This window comes from Lactuca sativa, chromosome 3, assembly GCF_002870075.4.
Source record: "Lactuca sativa cultivar Salinas chromosome 3, Lsat_Salinas_v11, whole genome shotgun sequence".
NCBI classification, from domain to species: Eukaryota; Viridiplantae; Streptophyta; class Magnoliopsida; order Asterales; family Asteraceae; genus Lactuca; species Lactuca sativa.
In genome coordinates this window covers 130,399,848-130,407,471 of record NC_056625.2, presented here as the reverse complement: position 1 = coordinate 130,407,471, position 7,624 = coordinate 130,399,848, and positions in this window count along the sequence as shown.

Below are 7,624 nucleotides of genomic sequence, written 5' to 3'. Positions count from 1 at the left end.
AGATAGGAAAAACGATTCCTTTTTAACATGAAATGAAGTAAGGCATCTACTACTGGCGGCGGTCATTTTTCTTGTGATCTCTGAGTTCAGCTAGTTGCCGCTCCATATCAAGCATGTGCCTTTCGTACACCCTCTGGCGTACTCGGAGTTTTATGACATCGGTTCGTGTTTCAGCCAGTGCTTGCAGCAGGGTTTCATAGTCTTCCTCAGACTTTTCACGAGTGCTCAAGGCGATTGGTGCGGATTGTATGTATTCTTGCATTTGCATCAACCTCTGCGATACTATGGAGAGTTGTTCTGCCCTGAATCTCGTCTCGGGCAACTCTACGGACCAGGATTGGAAAAATTCTATCTGCTGGGGTTCCTTCGTTTATGTTGTAGAAGCTTCGATCTCCATCGAACGACATAGGTTGGTCTTGCTCTTCGCTCCAGATTTCCAAGCACTCTACCCAAGGAGGCATCGGGCCTTGAAAAGCCGGTCGAGGATTGGGATTTGGAACACGGGTCATCGAGGATAGGTTCACCATTTCAGGTTCGGAGTCGGAACCGTCAGCAAGGCCTTCAACTTGGTGACCATCCACAGGGATTGGGGTGATCATTCTCTGGCTCCTCTCCGAGCCATTCAGTATTGTTGTGGTTAGGGTAGTACGGGTCGTCGTGGGGATGAAATCCAGCCATGATATCTTCGCGAGAAATGGGGATATATATAAAAAAATAACTAAGTAGATGTACTAATTAGATAATTATAAGATGATCTTTATCAGGTACTTCAATACATTGTTTAGTGCATACTAGTCATGTGTATTTGGGACAGGATAGACCTTCGAATAAGCGACCCTAACTCTAAATCCCCAATCCAACGAGAACAGGAAGTAAAGCAAGGATCCACAGATTCTAAGTCTATGACGTCCTAGATACATATAATTTTAATGTATCCACTAAGCAATTATTGACCTATTGATAAAAATCTATTTAGTTCTCAGATAAGTAATTATAATAACACCAAATACCCCTATGGTATTTCGTTGTGGTAGTGTTGGTAAGTTTTTAGACTTGTTGCCATATCACAACCATTCTTGGGCATGTGCTAATCACTCCTCGGACGAGCATAGTTGATCAGGCTATGCCACTCCCAAGACTGACCATACATCCCCGAGCTTACCTGTGATATCCAACAATCATTACTTTTGTTTTGTTCTAGAACGATGTTGACCCTAGTATGTATGCATGCATGTATACTTTTAATAAGAAACTACTTATTTCTAAAAGTATAGTTGTTTTGAAAACATAAAATCAGAGACTCTAGTCCCAATGCATTTATAGTTTGTATATCTTATGTGGTTCGATATACTGAGTTCACTATAAACAATGCTCTGATACCAATCTGTCACACCCCCAAACCAAGGATGGCGGAAACGTCCAGGGGTGGAGGACTTCATGTAGAGTATCACAACAACGAGTATAATAGTGCTCAAAGTAAATACAACCATCATAAATATAATTGAAAAAGTTACACCAAAGTATATGTTTACATGATTCGAATCAATTACATTATGAAACAAAATGAACTGTTTGACGATTTATCGTCCCATCCTCAAAACGTTGTTGATTTCCTGTTTTCACTGAATTCCTGAGAATACAAGTAGTTTTGAAAAGTGTCAACACAAAGGTTGGTGAGTTCATAAGAGATTTTATTGGAGAAGTAAACCGTTTTCCTTGTAAAAGCGATAGAATATGTATCCAGAAAATCCGATATTTTCTTTATAAAATTTATGTAATGTAGTCTTACAACCGACGACCAAAATGTATAAGTAACCTCTCTTACTAATAGAAAATGATATGTGTTTAAATTGACATAAACGCGCTTGAATTAAATGAAATTCCCGTAAGTTCTTATGTTTGTTAATACTTTATGTATATGTAGTCCTAAATCTCAGGACCGAGAAAATAACAAGTATTGTCCATACTTAAAGTTATAAATGTGGTATCACATGATGCGTAGTCATAAATACCAAAATCGAAGGTGTACAGTAATATCTGTACGTATTGAGATAAAAGTGATTTTAAAATCGACATAAAACCCTTTTAAGTTTTATAAAAATCCCGTAAACTTGATGTATTGTTATATCCTTATGTGAGCCGCTATAATCATACTTAAGACTAAATGAACCTGCCACGACGTTTCTCAGGCGTCGTAAAACTGAAATGACATTTGTCACCCGTAGACCTGCAGGTCCAACTGTAGCTAGCAGCAAGGTGTGGGGTGTCAAACCCAATATAGATCTATACACAACTATCACGTTCTCCCTCCAGGAGACTCTGATTATAACTAACAGGATTTTATATCCCGCACTCGGAAGTACGGAAAGAGATTGTCTCACAATTTAGGTTAACAAGTTTACAAGTCGTGTGCGGGAGTGTAAAACCTTTCTGTATGAATGTACCCTTTTTGTACGTGTGTGTTATGAGATGTATCATAAACTATGCCTATTATAGTTCTATCCAAAACGTTTGTAATATATAAGAACTCTTTTATGAAAAAGCGTTAGGATTACGAAATCCATTAAACTATGCTTATTATAGTTTATATACGTGTTCTAAATGAATGAATAAATCTTATCATGAATGACTTATTTTCAGTTTATGATGATAAAATTTGCAAAGAAACACATTCAATACTTAGAATTTATTATTATACACTTTGCTCAACATAATACAAAGTGTTATGAAAATTATATGATGTTAACTAAATTAGACCTTCCTGCACTGTTTTAGAAAAGCCATAGAAAAATCATACGAAGTCGAAAACTAAATCCGTAAATTCTGAGAGTTCCCAAAATGTGTCTAGTTTACTCATAATTTTTATCATGATTTTTAATGACCTCCAACCTGGGTGAAAAAGTCCATAATCACAGACTGGTCCGGATTGGTGTTTGAAATGATAGGTAGTTTTGTAAAAATCACCATAAATTGTAGAAAAATCGTATGGAGATGTGCAAGTAGTCATTTTAAAGCTAAGAACTGGAACTACTTACACCTAATACAGTTTTGAAAACTAAAATGTTTAAGTGGTCCAAAACAGTCCGTGAATGGAGTTGAACTTTTCTGATGAAGGCTGTCAGAAAAGTGTAGTTATGTTCTTGGTGTTTTAACTTGTATTCCCCCCCCCCCCCCCCCCCCCCCCCTAAAAACTTGAGAAAACATGAAAATATGGGGGTATGAACTCACCTTGTGTGATTTCAGTAGATAAGTGTTGAAGAAGAGAAGTGTTCAACTCAAGAACCCTTGAAGAATCCCTTGAAGATTCGAAGCTCTAACACAAATATAATGGAGTTTGTGTAAGGTATCCATGATTTGAGTGGAAATAATTGAGATAATCATAAAGGAAATGGATTATGCTTACCAAATGTGGAGGAAAAACTCAAGATCAGCCCTTGAATCTCGAATTTCTAGAGAGAGAAAGTGAGAGAGAAAAGAGTTTGATCTTCTTGTGAAATGAGAGCAAATGAGAGAAAATGAGGAGAGAGGATAAATATCCAGCTCTCAAAAACATGGGAAGGAGTGATGATTGAGTGGAAAGGACATTGATGTGACCTAGGTAAGGTGGGGAGGTATGGCTGGTCATTGAGTGGGTGTGGGAGTGGTTGCTTGTGTCATAAAGTAAAGCAAAGTCAACACTCCTCCTATTTGTACTTTTACCCACTTGCTTTTATTATTTAAATAGAGATTTTTATGAATTTATAATTAAATTGTGAATATTTAGGGTTTATTATGTTAAAATATGATTTTGGGTGAAAATCCCGCGTTAAAATAATTAAAAACGGGCCTTAAACGCAAAACTATGCGAAAACCGGGAGAAAAATGCTTCCCAGCGAGGCCTCTCGGTCCTAGGCCGAGGTTCGGTCCCTAGGCCGAGGCTCGGTCCACGCTGAGGTTGGAGTCGGAAGCGAAAGGCGCGAGAAGTGAAGGGCGAGGGTCCGGTCCGAAGGCTCGGTCCGAAGGGTCAGCAGGGAAGCTTCGGTCCTCGGTCTGGAGATAAGAGGCGAGAATGTCAGAACCGAACGAACTGTAGTGAACAGTAATGAACAGTACCTTCGGTTCGGTTGGTGAACAGTACCTTCGGTTCGGATCTTCCTTCATCAGGAGGGTTCGGTTCCTAAGAGGGGTTTCGGTTCCTAAGAGGGGTTTCGGTTCCTAAGGTCCGTTTTTCGCGTAGACTTCCGTTTTTGGGCCGTTTTCACCAAATTCGAGGGTCGGGATGGCCCGAGTGATTATAGAAAGTTGGGAGAGATTTCGAGAGAGATTTGAGAGAGATTCCACATACTCAGAGAGATTTGGGAGAGATTTGGCATACTTGGGGAGATTTCACATACAAAGGGATATTTGGAAGAGATTTCACATTCTTAGAGAGTTTTGGGAGAGATTTGACATTCTTGGAGAGATTTCTCATTCAGAGAGAGATTTGGGAGAGATTTCACATACTTAGAGAGATTTGGGAGAGATTTGACATTCTTGGAGAGATTTCACATACAGAGAGATATGTGGGAGAGATTTCACATACTTAGAGAGATTTGGGAGAGATTTGACATTCTTGGAGAGATTTCACATACAGAGAGATATTTAGGAGAGATTTCACATTCTTGGAGAGATTTCTTATACAAAGAGAGATTTGGGAGAGATTTGACATTCTTGGAGAGATTTCTCATACAAAGAGAGATTTGGGAGAGATTTCACATACTTAGAGAGATTTGGGAGAGATTTGACATTCTTGGAGAGATTTCTCATACAAAGAGAGATTTGGGAGAGATTTCTGATACGAAGAGATGGAGTGAAAACAATTGAGAGAGGTTTCATTGGTGACCTTTTTGAGTGTCCGGCTACGCACTGCAAGGTCCGTAAACCCCGTTAAGCCTTGTTTAAGGATCTTGCATACTCCCGATGAGTATGTAACATTGTTTTATCGGTTTGGCTCTCCACGTACCACCGTTTTAGGTTAAGGAGATCTAGATGTACGCACTTTTCAATTTATGATTTCTCGATAGAATAGAGAGTTGTTTAGAAATTACATAACGTAAACTCTAATACTCATGGCAAATTGAGTTGACCGGCTTGACTTGTTGACTTTGGTTGACTTCGACTTGACCGAAAATTGACGGTTGTCACATGTAAGCATACAAACACATGCCTTGTTTGCATATAAATACGTGCCTTGTGAGCATACAAACATACGCCTTGTAAGAATACAAAGATATGCTTTGGGATCATATATGCACATGCTTTGTGAGCATAAAACATATGCCTTTTGAGCATAAAAACATATTTCTTCTGAGCATACAAACTTAGGCCTTGTAAGCAAACAAACATATGCCTTTTGAGCATACAAACACATACCATGTGAGCATACAAACCTATGCCTTGTGAGCATACAAACATATGCCTTGTGAATATAAAAATAAATGCCTTGTGAGCATACAAACATATTCCTTGTGAGCATACAACATACAAACATATGCATAGAGATTATACCAACATACCTAACACTTAAGATACTTTTGATGGGTTTTGATCATTCTAACACTTCCTAAGTGTACATGAAACCCTAATAACCTTGGATCTATGTTTGTCTAAATACGTGCAAAATTTGGTTTCCAAGGTTCATAATCCTATCTAGCATACATGGGGAACTTTAATCCTAAAAGGATGGCTAGAATTACATACCTTGTAGTTGATTTTGATTCCTTGAAACCTTGTGAGCATAGCACCCCAAGTGTGATGCCTCAAATCCTTCACACATCACCAAATGCTTTTGGAATGACTTTTGAGAGAATACAACACTCTAAAATCGGCCTAGCCCTCACTTCTTTTTTTTGTGTAGCCAATTTTGGTGGAGAATGAGTTCCTTATATAGTGGGACACATCTAAGGTTACACCATGTAAACCCTAATGTGTCATGACTCTTCATTTCCATGACCCATGGGTTTGTAACTCCCATGGAGCATCTTATGGGTTTAACCCAACTTGATAATCCATGGAGCCTCTTAGCCCACTATACAAGTTATGGATGATTTATATAATCAACCCATATATTTAATTAGTTATCTTTTGATCACTTAATTAATTCCAAATTAATTCTTGATCAATACTAATTAATTAATACTATTAATATATTAGAACTTATAATATATTAATAAACCACAAATCTTATTTCTCTCATTTAGTCTATCCAAATGCATGATGCCATACAAACCAAATGGACCATGCCGGGTCGGGTCAAGTACATACGAGAAATAGTTATGGACCTAGACACCTTATCCAACAGTCTCCCACTTGGATAAGTCTAATAACTATAACTGCAAGTATGACTTCAGGAACCGATCAGTAATCGTAGCTCTTTCAAGGTCTCTCAGAACTGAGAAGATGATGATACTCCATTTAAGATAAGTGATCATATAATCCTCTGTTCTAGATATCAGCTGAACAAATACATGGAACAATGTCTTACTTATTGTCCAACATTTTGTTTCCCGATTTCCGATTTGTTTGTCAAAGAACTTAATTAAACACATCAACTTAGTTCTGACCGGGCCCGGTACATAGGTCAAAACAAAATCATCGAGGGGCCCAGATATCAACTTCTAATCCAAGAAGGAATAGATAAACTTCGACTCATATGTTTGTTCTATTACTCATTGAATTATACACAAGAGCACGTTTTATAACATCGATTTACCAATGCGTTTTCGTACAATCAATGCATAACCAACTCATAAGTAACAAATCATATCTATAGGTTTGAAGACTTATATGATATTACCGTCTCACGATCACTCGAGATGAATTCCATGAAGTGATTCCAGTGAGCGTGGGTTGAGTCCAATGCTCAAAACTTATGAACACTCATGAGTGTTGTAGCCATGTCCAACAACTTAGACCTCTGCAACCAATCATGACAGTCTTGATTCATACCTACTTCCAACATATGACCGACTGTGGAGGTTCGAATAATATAATATGTGACAACCGTCAATTTTCAGTCAAGTCAAGTCAACTAAAGTCAACAAGTCAAACCGGTCAACTCAATTTGCCATGAGTATTAGAGTTTACGTTATGTAACTCCTAAACAACTCTCTATTCTAATGAGAAATCATCAATCGAAAAGTGCGTACATCTAGATCTCCTTAACCTAAAACTGTGTTGCGTGGCGAGCCAAACCGATAAAACAATGTTGCATACTCATCGGGAGTATGCAAGATCCTTAAACAAGGCTTAACGGGGCTTACGGACCCTGCATTGCAAAGCCGAACACTCAAAAAGGTCACCAATGAAACCTCTCTCAATCGTTTTCACTCTATCTCTTCTTATGTCAAATCTCTCCCAAATCTCTCTAAGTATGTGAAATCTCTCCCACATATCTCTTTGTATGAGAAATCTCTCCAAGTATGTCAAATCTCTCCCAAATCTCTCTAAGTGTGTGAAATCTCTCCCACATATCTCTTTGTATGAGAAATCTCTCCAAGTATGTCAAATCTCTCCCAAATCTCTCTAAGTATGTGAAATCTCTCCCAAATATCTCTTTGTATGTGAAATCTCTCCAAGAATGTCAAATCTCTCCCAAATCTCTCTG